A 20,486-nucleotide genomic window follows, 5' to 3' on the forward strand; every position below is an offset into this window, starting at 1 on the left:
CTGACCATATGCTTCTACCATATTTGCTTCAGGTAATAGAGCAGTTTCAGTGGAACGGACTTCATGATTTCTCATTCAAAGAACATTATGTTCCTTAGCCCTCAGAAGGCATGAGATCAATTAAGAGTATTTTTGAAAATCTTTTTCACTGTATGTTGTTGTAATATCACATTAGAGGCATGAAAAGTAGTTAGTGTCTTTTCCAACATGTCCTTATCATTTATTGTTTTTCCACATAATTTCAATTGGAAAGTTATTCTAAATATAGAAAAATTATACTCAATTACATTTTTAAAATTTTGAAATCGTAAGTGCATCCACTCATAACGAGCCATTGGCAATACTGTTGCCCTAAGGTGGACATACCTTCCTTTTCAAACCTTTCCACAATTCAAATGGATCTTTCACTATCAAGTATTCAACCTTCAAGCTTTCATCTAGATGATGATGAAGAAAAACCATAACATTCACTTTATCATAACTTGAATCTTTATTTCCTTCGATTATAGCATCACCAAAACCCTTAGCGGTAAGGTAAATTTCAGCATCAAGTACCCATGACTAATAATTTTTGCCAAAAATATCAAGTTCCATGAATTCCAATTTTGACAAGTTTGACATGATGAAAACTATCATAAAAACATCTAAATTAGATTAAGATAATAAAATTTTAGCCATTGAAAATTAAGAACAAATTATATAGTATTTTAATAAGAAAACTTATTTTTATTAATTAATAAAGTTTACTACCACCTTATATTATTTAGAGAACTTAAAAACTGAAAATATTCAAATGTATACTTGTGTTTAGGATCTAAAAATATAAATAATTATATCATCAAAATATACCTTATAAGAGACTTCGTACTTATAACGTGTTATAAATAAAATAAAAAACTAAATTAAGATGAGGAAAGAGAGAGCAAGTGAGTAATCTAATTGTTTTATTCTCTTTTCTATCTTCATCTATGCATACAAGAATGACTATTTATAGGCCTAAAAGAAGAAATAAAATATGGTGGAAACACATAATAGTGGAAATAAATTATGACGGTTGATAAGATATAGTGAAAATAAATTGTGGTGGTGGATAATATATAGTGGAAAAAAATTATGGTAAGGATAACATGGACATATATTATTTTATAATAATATATATGTAATGACCTACACCCATCGTTATGGATAGACCAGTGGGAAAAGATTTTGGCCAGAAAACTTTAAGTAATAACTTCGAAATTTTTTAGCCTAAGCCAGACTTGGATGAATTCTGATTCAGAAGAGGTCTGGGGTGACTTTGTGATAGGTGGAGTATCAAATCGGTAATCTAATTTAGTTAGTTGATAGCCAATATGATACAGATCATTTAGAGCTTCGTGTAATCACATTCAAGTGAGTAAAACTCTAGGTATTGAACTAGGCGTGAAATGTATGATTTAAGATGCCATGGAATGGAAGTGTGTTGTAAAATGGGAGTTTGGAGCTCAAGTATCGAGCTCACTATCTCTGTCTATCCCACCAGAGTGGGATTATTTTCGTTAAAATGGGGCCGCCAGAGTGGGATGGCCCCGCTGTGGCAGAACAATCGCCAATTTAAGATGGAAAAAACCTCAAAATAGTTTATTTCATTTCCATTTCATTCTTGAAAGACTAGAAATGACCTAGGGCGATTTACTACTGGTTTCCATCCCAATTTATGCCAAAGGTAAGTAATTTACTCCTGAAACTTGTAAATTGATTCCTAGAAACCATAATCTATTGTGGGTGTTCTTGAAGGAGGATTTTAGTTTGAAAACTAATGGTGGAAAGTAGTATAATAGGGGTTCCATGGGAAGCTAATGGTGGATCCGACACAAGCTAAGTGTTTGCAGGTCCTATGAGAGGATCCTTATGTGAGGTTATATGATATTGTGGTTGTTGAACTATGATCTTGCTAAATAATGTTTGAGATGAAAAATTAGTTAAGTTATTATGTATATATGTCCTTATTATATTGAGTTTACTTGTCCATGATCCGCTTACTAGCTAACTGCGTAATCTTACTAGTACACTGTTGATTTTTTGTATTGATACTACACTTGCTCTATTTTGTTGAGTACAAGGCATATTCAACCTGCTGTAGAGATAATTCATTTAGAGGATTGACATTTGTTCGAATACAAAGGTGAGCTGTTTCTTTCTACCTGCGTGGACTCTCTTATTTCTCGTCTTTCTTCTAGGACTTAGATGTTCAGACAATAATTTCTTTGTTAAAGATTTTCTGTTTGGAGATGCACTCCTTTCTAGACTTGTTAGTTTTAGAGTTTTGGTACGATGACTTTCAATTCTAGGATATTTTCAAATGTTAAGTTGGTTGACTAGATTATTTTCCTGAGTTTATGGGAACACAATATTTCTTATTAATTTAAAATTGCTTCTGCATCTTTAAATTATTTATATCTTACTAGTTTTGTTAGATTAGGCTGTAAAAAATGTTCTCCCACCAGAGGGTTAGTGTGGATACCAGTCACAGCGGATCGGGATTGTGACAAAGTTGGTATCAGAGCCCTAGGTTCGTTGATCTCATCGTACCAAAATGAATATAGCAGAGTCTTGTAGAATGGTACGGAGAACTCTGTACTTTTCTTTGAAAGACTATAAAACTTTAGGAAAAGTTTCATTATCTTCTTTCCTTTGTGCTATAACTTGATTCCAATTGGTATCTGGTGATCTAAATTGGTATCTAAATTCTTTCACTCTCTTGTCCAAGGATGGTTAATACTCGCTATAATGGTGTATGACCCATAAATCCAGTTGAGCCAAAGGAAGAGCCTTTCGAGGCCATGGCAATGGTAGAGGCAGCTGAGGAAGACACAACATGGGGCGAGGGAGAGCAGAACCCACCAGCGTGGAAGTTCTAGTTGAAGAGGTTCCAGTAGGTGAGGCCCCTCCCTCTCCCCAGAATAAGCTAGAGGATAACTCAGAGGTTGGAGAAGAGGAAGGAGTTACTAAACAGGAGAAAGACACCCAAACTGAGGCTGCTGGTCTTCCCCCTCTGGAACTTATTTTGGTACAAAATATTATGGCCTTTTTGAGTGGGTTGGCTGGAACTGGCGTAATTCCTACCATGCCCGCAGTGCCAGCTCCTATTGTTCATCCTTTTACTACTGCAACTCTACTAGTAGATGAGGTGGTAGGCATTGATGCCTTCTTCAAACCACTTATGGTTCCTGTAATGACTTGCATTGAGCATTACATGCTCACAAAGTTTCTAAAGCTCAAGACTCCAGTCTTTCATGGTATTGAGAATGAGAGTGCCTACGAGTTTATTCTTGACTGCTATGAGAGGTTGCACAAGTTGGGGATAGTGCACCAGGACAAAGTGGAGTTTATGATATTTCAACTGCAGGGAGAGGCCAAGCAGTGATGAAGGGCTTATATGGAGTTTCGTTCACTAGTGTTTCCCTCCACTGGCTTGGGTTCAGTTTCATGCTATGTTCCTGGAAAAATATGTGCCCTATACTTTGAGGGACCGCAAGAAGGACGAGTTCATGGCATTGGAGTAGGGAGGTTTGTCAATAACTGCTTATGAGGCCAAGTTTCATGCGTTGTCCAGGTATGCTACTCAGTTGGTCACTATAGAGGAAGAGAGGATCTGATTATTTGTGAAGGGGTTGAACCCCGAGTTGCAAGTGCTGTCAGTTCACATAAATTTGTTAGGCAGGAGTTTCAACGAAGTCACTGACTTTTTGAAAAAGGTAGAAGGTGTGAGGAGATATGGGTAGGCCAAAGCTTTCTCTAAGAAGCCGAAGAGCACAGGTAATTTCCAAGGATTCTATTTTAGAGGGTCAGGTAGGCCGATAATTATAGCTCGACCAATTTAGTCTGCTTTTCCCTCTTATACTACCAGTTTTTCAGGTACTCCACAATTTCATCCGGGGCGCTCATGAGGGTCAGGGAGCATCATTTACAGGTAGCTTTTATCCCGAATGTTTCAATTGTTGAGAATAAGGGAATATATGGAAGTAATGTCCTCACCCCCGTGGTACAATTTCAGCACCCTAGAAGGCTAGAACAGTAGTAACCGCGACTGGGGGAGGCAATGGTAGAGGACATCCACAGGGTGGGTGAGGAGGAAATCAGAGAGGCCGTGAAGTCGAGGTAATGGTAGTGCAGGCCAAGGAGTAGCCCAAATAGGAAGGAAGGTGGCCCGTCAGGATGTTTGGGCTCAATTTTATGTATTTTTGAGCATGACCGAGGCAGAGGCTTCTAACGTAGTGATCACAGGTACTATTCTTATCTTTACCGAATGGCTACTATTTTGTTTAATCCGTGTTTTACTTATTCTTATGTATCTGTGAAACATGCCTTGGGTTTTGATGCATTGTGTGATGTACTAGATGTCCCTGTTCATGTTTTTACCCCTCTTGGAGAGTTATTCATAGTCACCCATGTTTATCGTGTTTGCTCTGTGATGTTTATGGGATACCATACTTGGGTTGACTTAGTAATTTTAGACATGACCGATTTTGATGTGATCTTAGGCATGACTTGGTTGTCCCCCTATTTTTTTGTGCTTAATTATAATACAAAAACTATGGCTTTAGAGATCTCGGGGAGGGAAAGGTTAGAGTGGGAAGGGGTGTACAAACGTAGAGTCTTTTTCTATTGAGTATATTCCAGTAGTGTGTGAATTTCTGGAAGCGTTCCCTTCAGACTTGCCTGGTATGCCTCCTGACAGAGATATAGATTTTTACATTGACTTAGAGCCGGGCACTCATCCAATATCTATTCCTCCCTATTGTATGGCTCCGGTAGAGTTGAGAGAGCTTAAGCTCAAATCCAAGAACTCCTTGATAAGGGATTCATTCATCCTATTCTTTTCCCTCATTAACTCCCAATCAACTAAAAGACTTCTCACTCAAGGCTCCTCCAAAGTTCATATTCCTCATCAAGGTTTTTGGCAAGGGTTTCTTCAAGAACAACTCTCCTTTTTCAATCCCTAGGTCAAATTGAATTAAGGTATGTAGGGATTGATTCATGGGTCCCTTTCACCCATGGATTCCCAAGGTTTCTACTCATAAACTTTAATTGGGTTTATAACCCTAGTTTTTATAAATTGTATTGGGATATTTAAGTTATGTTTTTAATCATTATATTTGATCAATATAAGTATGTTTCTTCATGAATTACACAATTTTAAGTCAAATTATGATTGCTATGCATGAAGCCTATTTTATATGATAATATTATGAAGTATTATTATGAATCCAATGATTTTAAGGTATTATTGTGATTTTCATTCAAATTGACTATGTATATGAGTTTTACTCTAAATTCTAATAGGAATTGTGATCATGAATCACAAGTATGTTCAATGTATGAATTTCATGCAAGTTATGAAATAAGGTGACTTAGGGCCCTACGTGGTGGCCTAGGACCTAACTATATGAATTAGACAACTATGATTGTAATGATAAAAGGACAATTCTCACATTACAAGTATGTTATGGAATGAGTTATTCTATGAATTATGAACTTTATGAACAAGTTATGATATAAGCTAAGTATATTTACTATGTTATGTATTCCATGGGATTTGACTTAGCACCAAGTGGACTAGTGGCGATTACCCATGTCCCATAAACTACATGCCACCATAAGTTTCCTTATGGCTTAACTAGTAGATCAACATATAGTGTATATTATGACCCGCCAAGTGGGATAGAGTCTACCTTGGCAAGTAGATTCCCCTTTTTCCGATGTAGGGTTAACATCGGGATTCCATGTTATAGCTCGCATGGTCTTAATCTTGGTTATGGTTCCTATCCATATGTATGATCTCTTATGTACTTTCATGAGCTCAACTTTTCTTTTCAAATGCTTTGATCGTTATGATTTCTTTACGGCTTTACTTCTCTCATCTTAGCATGTACTTTACTTGAACATTGCATCTCATTATTTATGTTTCATGTCATGCCATCATACTTAGTAATTCAAATTACCAATGCATATTGTTTCCTGCATTGTCTAATAATATAGGGGTTACGGTTGAGGATCACTTTCCCATGCGTGTCTAGTAGAGCTCATTCAAGTAAAGTTTTGTGAGTCCTCATCCATCGGGTTCTAATTATGAGTTGTTGTTTTCCTTACTTCAAAAAACATTTAATTCTTCCATGTTTGAGGATGAACTAGGGATATGTATTAGCTCCCACCCATGTTCATGTACTAGAGGCATTATTGGACCTATGTCACTGAGTCTATGTAGTCAAGCTACTCCTATTTCTATGAATATGTTTAGACTCTTATTATCTTATTTTCCACGCTTACTTTACCTTATGAATCTTTACGATATGTCAAGAGGCTTGGTTGGGGCCCATTTCGGGGTTTTGATCGCCATGTTACGACTAGATACTAGGTTGGGTCGTGAAAAGAAATCTACAATTTTATTCCAAGAGCTTCAAGCTTTCATTGGGATTTTATTCCCTAAGGATTTTGGGTCTCATTAATGGGTTCTTCCACTCATGGACCCCAAATGTTTTCTAAACTTAACAATTTAGTTTCAAATGGTGAAGGCTTATGGGCTTTTATATCTTTATTTCAAATGCATAGATTGGTATCTATTTGAAGTTTATCTACCTATATTAACTTATATTGGCTCTTATTTACATGAAATGAATAATTTATGAAGGTCCTTATATGAAGTCATAAAAAGGAGTTTTAAAATGTATTGGTCAGTTTCTTTAAAGATGTTTTAATTGATGCATTATTGTACTCTCATACATGCTATCATGGATTTGAATGACTTGAAAGTTGATTGATTTGAACCCATCTAGTTTCACTATGTTTCAATGAGGTCTGAATTGAGAGCTTTGACTACAAAATGAATGTTTATAAAAGCAAATATCTATGATCAAATGAAGTCTTATGAAATAAAAAGATTAATTGAATGATGATGAAAGGGATTTCTAGCCAAAGAATAGATTCTATGAGATAAGGACAATTCTCATATTTAAATTAAAGAAATGTTTATATGAGCTATTCTGCCGAATGATGTTTTGATGACCTAAACTTATGTTATTATGACATCTATATACTATTCCGTGGGATTTGACTTAGCATCAAATGTAACATGTATATAGGGACTCGACCTAAGGGGTCCTTAAGTAAAGTCTTATGTTGCATTAACTATGTGTCAACATAGGAGCCCTTGTAGGCTTAGACTAATGGATCCACACAGAGCTCTACCTGGAAAGTAGTCTTCCCGTGCCAATGTAGGGGGTTATGTTGGATTTCATGTAATAGCTCGCATGGTTTTACATGTCGGTTGTAGTCATCTTCGCACAAAATGAAGGTTTCAAATGTTATTTACATGATTAATTATGCATGCATTGCACTATGTTTCATGCTACATTAAAGTTCTAATGTCTCTTTAATATTCATGCTTGCCTACATACTTAGTACATTCAAAGTACTAATGCATACGTGATATCACCATCTAGGGACCGTCATTACTCCATATTCATCTCCTTATGGCTAGTTTGATTGTTAAAGGCTACTATTTTGGTGAGTTCCTATATTTTAGGAACAATATCCCTTTTCTTTCTAGCTCATGTTATATATAGATTTTTGGTTACCTTTTGGGTACTTTTGACACTTTTTTTAGGGTGAGCTAGGGACATGTCTTAGCCCTCGCTAAGTCTACTACTAGAGGTATGTTTGGACATAAATGTATAATGATCTAACATTGTTCTTAGCTTTTATTCTATGTGGTTTTCCCTATTCCCATTATCCCATTTATTTTCAGACGTTATTGAATGTCATTACCTATGAAAAGCTAAATGAATTCTAAGAGGCTTGGGTGACGTACCTCTAGGTGTCTCATTCGCCGTGTCACCCCTAGGCCCTAGGCTTGGATCATGAAAAAATTTGTATAAGAGCTCGAGGGTTTAAATGGTTCTCGGAGTGCAGCATACCACATTAAATAGAGTCTTGTTCATGCTTGTAAAGAGCGTCACAACTATGAATAGGAGACTATGGGACATTTAGGAAAGTTTTTACTTCTTTCAAATTCATGTCATGCCCTAGAGTGTCCAAAGACTTTCTCTAACTAAAACATCATTTTGTGTCTTTTAGATCATACCTCTAATAGGAGTACCTCTGCCTAGAACAAGGGTTGAATATGAGGACCAAGCTCTTTTGGTTCCTAGAGCTCCATATCATAAGGAGAGAGTGACCCATGTGAAATTCTAGAATATCATCACATCATTGGCTCAAACCGTAGCCAACCAATGTAACCAAGGCATTGTTCCTCCTCCTCAAGTGCCTAATTTGACTTTTAGAATTTGGGACTTCAAGAGGAGGAATCCCCTGAGTTTGATGGTTCTAAAGTAGAGAAGGACCCCATGGAATTCATTAAAAAAATTTATCATATTGTGTCTATCATGGGAGTGCCTACAAATGAAAAGGACAAGCTAGTGGCCTATTAACTCAAAGGCATGCTAAGGGTTTGGTATGAGCAATAAGTCATCGAGAGGGTAAAGATATTGATCCTATCGATGGAAAGAGTTCAAAGGTACCTTCCTAGACCGCTTCTTTCCCTTGGAGCTAAGGGGCAAAGATTCAATAATTCATCAATCTTCGTGAAGGCAGCATGACTGTGAGGGAGTATACCCTCAAGTTCACTAAATTGTCTAATTATGCTCCTTTCATGGTCTCCTACCCAAGGGTACGGATGATCAATTTTATTTCCAGCATTTCTATCTTGGTTTCTAAAGAATGTAAGATGGCCATATTGGTCAAAGAGATGGACATCTCTCGACTCATGATATATGCTGAGCAAATTGAGGAAGAAAAGTTAAGAGAGAGGTCAAGAAAGCTATAGTTAAAAGTGGAGGGTTCAATCATCAAAAGTCCGATTATGGTAATAGTGGAAAGGTCCAAAGTGGGAAACTATTTGTTAGGCAAGGTTCCACAAATACTCCTCCTCCAAGGTTCAACAAGGACAAGGGTGCTAACCCGGTGCTCTAAAGAGAGAATGTTGGTGCTCAAACTTTCCCTACTTGCAAGAAGTCCAATGCATGCTTCAAGTATGGCTAATGCACCAACTGGTTTTATGGTTTACATGGGAGACAAGAGGTTGAGGAAGCATCCAACATTTTTAGTGATATGTTCAAGGTCTTTGCTTTTGATGTGTATGCATTATTAGATCCGAGTTCTAACTTTTCTTTTTTTCTCCATTCCTAGCTAATAGGTTTGATGTGTTACCTGAAATGTTAGTATAGACTTATTTGGTGTCTACCCCCGTTGGTGAGTCGATTATTGCTAGAAAAGTCTATAAAGGTTTTCCCATGTCTATCTTACATAAATTTGTTCCTTTTGATCTTATTGAACTTGACATAGTAGGTTTTGACGTTATTCATTGGATGGATTGGTTGCACGCATCTTATGCTTCTATAGAATATAGAACTCATAGAGTCAAGCTTCAATTCTCAAATGAGTCAATTCTTGAATGGAAGGGTCATGATTCGGTAGAAAATAGTAGGTTCATTTCATGTCTTAAGGTCCTAAAGTTCATTGATAAGGGTTGCATCTATCTCATCATAAGGGTTAGGGATGTCAATTTTAAAAGTCCTCCTCTTGAGTCGGTCCCCATAATCAATGAATTTCTTGATGACCTTCCTAGTGTTCCTCCCAAAAAAGAAGTTGATTTTGGTATCGATCTCTCCCTAATATCTAACCTATCTCTATTCTACCCTACCGAATGGCCCCGACAGAACTAAAAGAGTTAAAAGAATAATTAAAGGGCTTGTTGAAGAAAAGGTTCAAAAGACCAAGTATTTCACCATGAGGTGCTCCGGTGTTGTTTGCAAGGAAAAAGGATGGTCCATTTTGAATGTGCATAGATTACCGTTAATTGAACAAGGTGACCATTAATAACAAGTACCCAATCCCTAGGATAAATGATTTATTTGACCAATTGCAAGGGGCAAGCCATTTCTGTAAGATTGATCTTTGGTCTGACTGTCATCAACTAAGGATAACGGAGTTTGACATTCCTAAGATGACATTTCCAACGCAAGATATGGTCACTTTGAGTTTATAGTGATATCATTTAGGTTGACGAATGCATCAGTGGTATTTATGGACCTAATGAATAGGGTGTTCAAACCCTTCCTTGATACATTTGTGGTGGTTTTTATTGTGACATCTTGATTTATTTTTGGAGTGTGGAAGAGCATACTGACTTGAGAGTTGTGATTCAAACCCTTAGGGATAGGCAATTGTTTGAAAATTTTAGTAAGTTTGAATTTTAGTTGAAAGAGGTGGCATTTCTTGGTCACATAGTATCGGTGATGGGATCAAGGTTGATCCTAAGAAAATACAGGCGGTCAAGAATTATCCTATACCATTATCTCCTTCGGATATTAAGAGCTTTTTGGGTCTAGCTAGATATTATAAAAGGTTTGTTGAAGGGTGCTCTTCTATCTCATCTCTTATGATAAAGTTGACTCAAAAGAAGGAAAAGTTCGTATGGACGGATGAGTGTGAAAAGAGTTTCCAAACTTGGAAAGATCGACTTACATCCACTCCTATTTTGATTCTACTAGAAGGATTAGAAGGGTTTGTGATGCTTCAAAGATTGGTTTGGGTTATGTCTTGATGCAAAATGGAAAGGTTATAGCGTATGGTCTGAGTCAATTGAAGGTACATGAATGTAACTACCCTACCCATGATCTTGAGTTGGCGGCCATTGGTTTTTCTCTAAAGATTTGGTGGCATTATCTCTATGGGGTACGTGAACATATGTTCACCGACCACAAGAGTCTCCAATATGTGTTCACACAAAAGGACCTCAATCTAAGGCAAATAAGGTGGCTTGATCTCCTTAAGGATTATGACATGAGTGTGCATTATCATCCGAGTTGGTAAATGATGTTCACCTGTTGTTTAGATTATGAGTAAAGTTGAGTGGGTTCAATGATGGTGGTATGGTTATTCATAGCAGGTACGAATAATCTTTGGTGGTGGATGTTAAGTCAAAATAAGACCTTGACCTGACATTAGTATAGGTAAAGACGTTGGTAAAAAAAAGAAAGTACAGTTATTTTCACAAGGGGGAGATGGGGTACTTCATTACCAAGGTTGGTTATGTGTTTTGGATGTGGATGGCTTAAGGAGATTGATCTTGAAGGAGGCTCACAATTCTTTATAATTCATTCCTCCTAGTTTGACAAAAATGTACCGAGACTTAAAGGAGCTTTATTGGTGGGGTGACATGAAAAAGGACATAGAAAGATTAATTGCCAAATGTCCCAATTGCCAACAAGTTAAGGTCGAACATCAAACACCGGGTGGTCTAGCCCAAGAGATTGAAATCTCCACTTGGAAGTGGGAAGATGTGAATATGGATTTTGTAGTTGTTTTGCCTCATACTCAGAAGCATCATGATTCGATTTGTGTGATTGTTGATAGAATTTCAAAGTTGCCTCACTTCCTACTGGCCAAGACATCTTATAGTGCCAAGGATTATACTAAGTTGTATATTCGGGAATCGGTAAGTTTTCATGGTATTTATTTGTCAAATATTTTGGATCATGCTACCCAATTCACTTCTCATTTTTGGAGATCGTTTAAAAGGGGTCTTGTACCAAGGTGAAGTTAAGCACCGCATTCCATCCATAAATCGATGGGCAAGCCAAATAGATAATTCAAACACTAGAGGATATGTGAAGGGGTTGTATTGAAGTTCAAAGGGAGTTGGGATGATCATCTACCATTCATCAAATTCAACTACAACAATAGCTACCACTCAAGCATTGAGATTGCACCACTTGAGGCCTTGTATAGGAGACGATGTAGATCTCTAGATGGATGGTTCAAAGTAGGTGAGATGACCTTGTTGGGTCCTAATTGGTGCTCGATTCTTTGGAGAAGGTGAGAGTCATTAGAGAAAGGTTGAAGATGGCTCAAAGTCGTCAAAATTCCTATTCCGATACAAGGAGAAGAGATCTTGAGTTCAATGAGGATGATTGGGTATAATTGAAGATTTCACTCATGAGGGTATAGTTTGGTTTGGTAAGAAGGGGATATTGAGCCCTAGGTATGTAGGGCCTTATAGAGTTTTGAGACGTGTTGTCAAGGTTTCTTATGGGTTGAAGTTGCCTTTGGAAATGACTATGGTTCATCTGGTGTTTCATGTGTCTATGTTCAGAAAATGTGTGGGTGATCCTAATTCCATTGTGCCTTTGGAAGTAGTGAATACTGAAGAGAACTTTACCTATGAAAAAGTCTCAGTTGAAATTTTGGACCGGCATGTGAAGAGATTAAGAAATAAGGAAGTTGCATCCATCAAGGTCCTTTGGAGGAACCAACAAGTTGAAAACTCTACATGGGAAGCGGAAGCAGATATGATGAAGTGATGTCCCTCATCTCTTCCACTCTACTCAAGCCTAAGGTACGAAGTTATTCAAGATCAAATGTTTAAAGTTCCTATGTTTCAGTTTTTCCTAAGTCTTCATATGCATGCATGTTCATGAAGTTGAATTTTAAAGTCACATTTTATGCTAAGTTTAAAGATATCACATTATATGAATTTCAAAGTGTCATTGTATTCATATTGGGTTATAGTCCTCGTGCCGTGTCCTTTTCTATACTAATGATTCTCATTCTAGGATGAATATTCCCAAGAGGGAGATATTGTAAGACCCTAGAAATTTGGAAAGTCCTAAAACAAGGAACAAATGATGAAATCCCAGAAAAATGCAGAAGATGGCATCACCTGATGACTATGGAAGGACATCACGGACCATGGTATGTACCATGCCACGTGGTGAGCCACTATGGTGGAGATTCTAAAACCCAACCCTGTAGGGAAGGGACCACGGACCGTGGTGAGCACCACGGACCATAGTGCCCTCAGTGTTGACCCCTCCCCTAAGGCCTCAGAAAACTTTTCAAGGCAAAGACCACAATCGACCACCAGGGGCCGTGGAGCTCTTTATGGAAAGTAGTGTGTTCGTGGTGGTCACTCCTACAAGTCCTGCACCACGGCCACGTTTCACGGGCCGTAATGCCTCCACAGACCGTGAAGGTCTCCGTGGTTAAAGTTCAAAGACTTTCCTGCAAAACCTCAAAATTCTTCTTTCAAGTCATTTACCACTGGACACCACCAGGGGCCATGGTGACCACCACGGACCATGATGGGTAATCCGTGACTAGTCCAGCCAGTTTTTAAAAGGGGCATTTTGGTATTTTTTTATGTTTTAACACAAAGTGAGGTCATTGTGGGGACTCAATTAACCCTATCTAAATTATCCTAAGCCCTTCCAATTTCATTATTCTCACTTAAATTTCTAAGACCCAAACCCTAACCTCTCATGTTTTCTCAAAGTCAACTTCTTCACCAAGAAAGCTAGGGTTTCATTCCAAGAGCTTCAGGTCTTCATTTTCAAGCTTTCATTGGGATTTTATTCCCCAAGGTATGTGGGTCTCATTCATGAGTTCTTTCACCCATGGAGCCCAAATGTTTTCTAAACTTAATAATTTAGTTTCAAATGGTGAAATCTTATGGATTTTTATATCTTGATTCCAAATGCATAGATTGTTGCCTATTTGAAGTTTATCTACGTATATTAGCCTATATTGACTCTTATTTACATAAAATGGATGATTTATCAAGGTCCTTATATGAAATCATGAAAAAGAGTTTTAAAGTGTATTGGTGGGTTACTTTGAAGATGTTTTGATAGATGGATTATCTTACTCTCATGCATGCTATCATGGATTTGAATGACTTGAAAGTTAATTGATTTAAACCCACCAAGTTTTACTATATTTTAATGAAGTTTGAATTGATAACTTTGACTCCAAAATGAATGTTTATGAAATCAAATATTTATGATAAAATGAAGTCTTATGAAATGAAAGAATAATTGAATGATGATGAAAAGGATTCCTAGACAAAGAATGGATTTCTATGAGATAAGGACAATTCTCACATATTTAAAGAAAAGAAAGGTTTTAATGAGCTATTCTACCGACTGATGTTTTGATGACCTAATTCTATGTGAATTGTTATGTTATTATGATATCTATATACTATTTTGTGGCATTTAACTTAGTGTCAAATGTAGCATATAGATAGGGACTCGACCTAAGGGGTCTTTAAGTAAAGTCTCATGTTGCATTAACTATGTTCCAACATAGGAGCCCTTGTAGCTTTAAGCTAGTGGATCCACAAATAGACCTTAAAGTTAAAGTTAAAGAAATGAATGAAGTTGACGGAGCTCTACCCGGCAAGTAGTCTCCCCGTGCCAATGTAGGGGGTTATGTTGGATTCCATATAATAGCTCGCATGGTCTTAAATGTCGGTTGTAGTCATCTTCCCACAAAATAAATGTTTAAAATGATATTACATGGTTGATTATGTATGCATTGCGCTATGTTTCATACTACATTAAAGTTCTAATGTCTCTTTAATATTCATGCATGCCTATATACTTAGTACATTCAAAGTACTAACGCATACTCTTTTTCCTACATGATTTCACCATGTAGGGAAAGGCGTTGCTCCATATTCACATCCTCGTGGCTAGTTTGATTGTTGAAGACTACTATTTTTGTGAGTTCCCATGTTTCCAGAATAATATCCCTTTTCTTTGTAGCTTATGTTATATATAGACTTTTGGTTAACTTTTGGGTACTTTTGACACTTATGTTGAGGGTGAGCTAGGGACATTTCTTAGCCCCCGCCAAGTCTACTAGTAGAGGTATGTTTGGACGTAAATGTATAATGATCTAAGATTGTTGTTGGCTTTTATTCTATGTCATTTCCCTTACTCTCATTATCCCATTTATTTCCGCAACTTATTAAATGTGATTACCTATAAAAAGCTAAATGAATGCTAAGAGTCTTGGGTGAGGTACCTCCGGGTGTCTCCTTCGCCGTGTTATATTTAGGCCCTACGCTTGGGTTGTGACACATAACATGAAATTAAAAGTAAAATTTGATTGCGAATATAGTCTTAAAACATAGAAATATCGATTAAACAGAAATCCCAAATATCATAGTCGCAATGAACAAAACATACTTGTCTAGTCTAAGAATACCTCTACTAAATAGATGGGGCATAGAAAAAACCCTAGCTCACCCAAAGCATAAAAAGTAAAAAAGTCTGAACATAAGAAAATGACATAATGGGTTCGACCACGAATCACGAGGACTCACCAAAATAACAAACTCTTAGTAGACCCGAACTAGCCACGGGAATAAGCTGGAGCATCGTGACCTCTATTATGAAATAATATAGGCAAAATTATATGTTAGTACATGGAATGTAGTAAGTATATGAGAATTATGAATAAAGTGAATAAGAGGACATAATAAAAATAAACATAAGATGCCAAAATATCTTGAAAAGAGTGAAGTAAATCATTAAGTTATGAGATAAGGTCAATGCATCATAAAAAGACATCATAAGAAAGCTTGCAAGAAAACATAGTCATTTGTAGGATATGGCCCGTAACTAAAAATAAAACCATTTTAGCTATAACATGGAGTCCAGTCTAACCCCTACACCAAAAAAATAGAGGCTACTTGTAAAGGTAGACTTCGTATCATTATCATCATGAGCTATTTGTGGATCCACTAGCTAAGTCTTTTAAGACAACATACAGGGGGCACGTAGTATGTGACTAGAGGATGCTACTAGAGACTCTCTTACCAAGCCTCCACCTCAAGCCCTCTCGATGCTAAGTCAAATCCCAATGAATAGATAAAATCAATTATCAACATAATATTAGGAAAGGAAATAATATACCAATCCACATTATCAAATCATATAAGAATAACTTCTTTAAATCATGATTCATAACATCATTCAAATAGACACCTATCTTTCTAAGCATCTAAATCATGATTTCATTCATATTGTGAGAAAACCTTTCACAATTCATTAATACATGCTTGCAAACATCCTTGAAACATCATTTATTACTTTCATAAAATATTAGCAGTTCCTTCATAAATTTCATGATCATAGTTCATAGTTCATACTTGAAAATCATAGACATAATACATGGGTTTAAGTAAAATCAATTGAAAATCACATATCTTAGTAAATTCATACATAGTGAAGTAGAATAGCATCAATTGAAATAATAATAAAAATGACCCATACGAATTTGACATGAAACTCTCATAAAATTGGGTGAAATTAAACTTGGAATATAGATATCCTATGGGAACCAATGGATGAAAGGAATCCATTGGTGAATTCTTAAATATCTAGATAATCAAGGCACTTAAAGATATACAGATTGAAGGACTTGAAACTTGGAACCCTAGCTTTCCTTCGTTGAGCTTGAGAGAGAATTGGAGAAGATGATTTAAGGAAATTTTAGTTTTTTGAGAGAATGAGAGGGATTAAGGTATTATTTAAGGGTAGAAATGGTTATAGAGATAGATATATGTCCAAAATGACGTAGTTTAGGGGTTAAATAAGTGGGAAAAGGTCCAAAATACCCTACTTAAAACTATAGGAGTGACCCTATTATTATACTCCGCACTTTTGAACCTTGAAACGTGTTCCTAGTCTTCTTGAAAGTTGCCATGAGACCCCGACTGTCCACACACATCATACAACTCTAAGAAAAGAAGAATGCGATACCCCATGAGAGGAAAGGTTGGAAATAGAGTCGTGAGAATCCATAATGAGTTGGAGTCTATGAAATGAATCGTAGGACTTGATTTACCTACATAAGCTACTAATTTAGAAGTCTTATACACTTGAGTAACTTAAAGACATACCAAGCTTACGTAGCATGGATTACACGGGTTCTTAAAATAAGATGAGATTATGAACCCACGGGGAAGAGGAGAAGATGACACGTGGCAGCAAGAGGAGGTGCCACATGACAGCCTAGGAAATTGCTACGTGGAATAAGGTGACCCACCTTATTTCTTTCAAGTAGGTGACCCACCTACTTGGGGTGGTACCCATCAAGGAGACATGGCAGCCATGAATTAGCTGTATGAATGTGTTGGCCCAATGGGGGCTAGACACGTATCACCCTTAGGGGATGACACATGTCACCTCTCGAGGATACATATATATGAATCTTAAGTTATTACTTATCACATTTTGGAGCTGAAACTTCAGCCAAAAGAAGAGGAAAAAATGTGAAGAACAAAGAACAAGGCAGCCATGGTTTTGAGAAATTAAAGGTAAGTTCTTCAATTTTTCTGCATGAATAAATTATCTATGGTATTCCTTAACCACATGGAGATGTATATATGTATCTTACAATGTCTACGGAATTATTTTTTCAGCTTTACACCTAGAAGAGTGTGAAAAAGAAGAGGAAAACGCTAGAGGGGCAAAGGAGGGAGCTACAGGTTTAGGCCTTGGAAGGTGGGTTCTTCAATTTTGTTCTGTGAATTAATTATTAAGGTTATCCCAAGGTTATATAATAGTGTTTAATAACATGAAATTTCAATTTGGGGCAGCGGAAAAGGGACACAAACAGTCCACCCCATTTCAGCACATCAAGAAATTTCCGAGATGCAGTTTTGGCGAGTTTTGGCCAATTTCGGGTAAGGTAACGTTTCTCCTTTCAATTTGGACTTTATGGTGTTGTTATGGAGTGTTTTAAACTCCCTATAGATGGATGGAAATATGAAACTATCATATAAATGCTTGACGTTCGAAACAAACTAAATTGGAGTCGCTATAGTTGAATTGTCGTCGAAGTAAAGTGTTGTGCTTGTGGTGTACCACTGCAGGTGTGTGGGGGTGTGATTCAGGGCCTAAAATAGTTATAAATTAGGTGTGGGTTCTTCTTGTTTCAGCCACCCGACCCCTCATTTCGTATAATTAAAGGCGTTGAGAAATAAAGTCTAGAAACCCTATTTTGGTATCGTAGTTTCGAGTGAGTCGTTTGGAGTTTATGTTGTATATTGTTGGTATGAATTGCTTAAAAATATGCTGCAGGTTATTTTTTTGGTTGGATTTAGGTATTAGGGGTGTAATTGGAAATTCGGATTGGGCACATTATAGGGGAGATGCTGCCCGATTTTCGTTAACGTCTTAACTAATTAAAGAACTAGTCGAGGAGATGAACAAAGAAATAGATTCCATGAATACTAAGGTTCAACTTAACATGTTGGAAATTAAAGAGTGGTTGATATTCGTATTACTTCCATATTGAATAGGTTCAAAGGACGACGAGGCGATCGGGATAAAGAGTAACTCATAAGAGGTATGTGAAACTTTCTCTTGGCATGTTTTTGGAATAAGTATGTAAGGCTATCTTTCTTTCCTTTTGGCATGTTTTGTCCTAAAGTCAATTATGTGTGAAATGAGGGGATAATTCTATTCCCAGAACTCCAAGTACGCCTCATGACCCCTATTCACTACTTAGTATTGGAACTTTTGTAAGAATTGAGTATTGCCTGTTAAGGCTTCTACGAGTTAAAAAGTAGTGTATGCAAGGCTATCTCTCCTTTATTTTGATAAGTACTTGGTATGAAAGTGAGTTTATGATTCCATAATTGTTCACCGAGCTCCAAGATGGGCCGGATAAAAAATATGTGTAGGATGACCACATGAAGGAAAGTTATATAGAGCTTATTCTCTTTTTTCTTTTGGCATGTCTTAGTTGTAAGTAAAATATGATATGAACTCTGGGGTAACGTCATTCTTAGCATCTCCTATTTACTTTTGAATATCGAACTCTTGTAATAGTTGCACTAGTTCCCTGGAAACCTCTATGTATTAAGGAGATAATGAATGTACGGGCTCCAAGCCTTAAAGACTATGTGATACTAAGTGTTTCTGCTTCCATAAACGATTTGGCCCTATGTTAATACATGTCTAGGGTCCCCGATATTATAATTGGTATAGCCCATAATGGCATTTAGAGGACACTCAGGATGACTACGCTACTACTCGGGTCCTCAGGCAAAAGCTTAACTTTCTTATTCTATCGATCTCTGCTAATGATTTGAATTGCATATAGTTACTCACTACTCTATTCGTGTATACTGTAACTCTTTTTCTCTGAGTCTCGGGCCAATTATCAGATTCGTGCTCAATTTCACTGCATTATCCACTGAGTTCCTCACTAGAGGGCTAGGGCATGTATGTATCTATATGATGATGTGTTGTAATAAGGTATTGATGGCACTGGGTCTATGAAGGTTTTACAGATGTATCCACCGGATCTCTGATAGGGCCGGCTATATGGTATAATTTGAGCATGCATGCTTTTATAAATCACAGAGTACAGGTACAGGTTCCTTATATGACATGTTATCCCCCTGCTTCTCTATTTCAGATATGTTTCCAGTTGTATTATGTTATGTTTTACATACTCAGTACATATGTCGTATTGACCCCCTTTCTTTGGGGGAATGCATTTCATGCCCGCAGGTACATGTACTAGTTTTTGGAGTCCGTTAGCTAGGGATTCTTTCAGCTCAGCTGGAGGAGGCTCCATTGTATCAGAGCCTAATTTTTGGAACTGACCACTGATGTATAAAACTATTTTATTTATTCAGGGGTATAGCGGGGGCCCTATCCCGCAATATGTTGTTATTAATATTTTTAGAGGTCTGCAGACATGTATATGTGGGTTGTATGTGTAAGTTTTGTTCAGCTGGGTCTACATGAAATGTTATAAAGGTTTATATGTATGGAAGCCTCATCGGCTTACGTGCCTTTTCAGGATGTGATCCAAATGAAAGAGGCTACCAGTTTATGAAAATATTATCGGCCAATAGGATTCTGATGCATGACATTATAGCATTAGTAGTCCGGTTTGACTATACTTGATTTATATGCATTGCATGTCTATCATTTGACTTGACCACAACTGATAGATATGTATATGGGGTCCAGGTCGGACCCCAGTTGCGGCCTGTGGGGTTGGGTCATGACAGAAGTGGTATCAGAGCAGTTCGTCCTTGGATTGTCTGCAGACCATATCTAGTAGAGTCTTGATTATCGATGTATTGCACGCCACATCTATAAACAGAAAGCTACAGGGCATTTACGATGTTACTTTTCTTTGACATCTGAGATTATGCTATAGATCTGGATCATAGGACAATTCCTTATACTAACCTTGGATTCTAGCTGAAGGACGACATCAACAAAAGGAAGTAATTGACGACATGGGGAGTTACACAACACATGGGTAAGTAAAATAAAGGCACGAAAGATATCTATTGGGTAAGGTATAGAGATGTGATTGAAATATAAAGTCGAAAACTGAAGGGAAAAGTAGACAGGAAGTTCAACAGATGTAGTTTGAAATTGGACATATGAGGTAAGTCTATTATTTTTATACTATTGTAGTTATTGAAAGCCCTGTATGGCTGCGATATAAGATGATATTGGAAGCCTTATATGGCTGTGATATGATATGAATATATATATGTGTTGGCCTTGTGAGGCATTGTTGGTATTTTTTGCGTGCAGGTTTGGGATAAGCAAGAAATATAG

Source organism: Solanum dulcamara, chromosome 1 (genome assembly GCF_947179165.1).
Source record: "Solanum dulcamara chromosome 1, daSolDulc1.2, whole genome shotgun sequence".
Taxonomy (NCBI): Eukaryota; Viridiplantae; Streptophyta; class Magnoliopsida; order Solanales; family Solanaceae; genus Solanum; species Solanum dulcamara.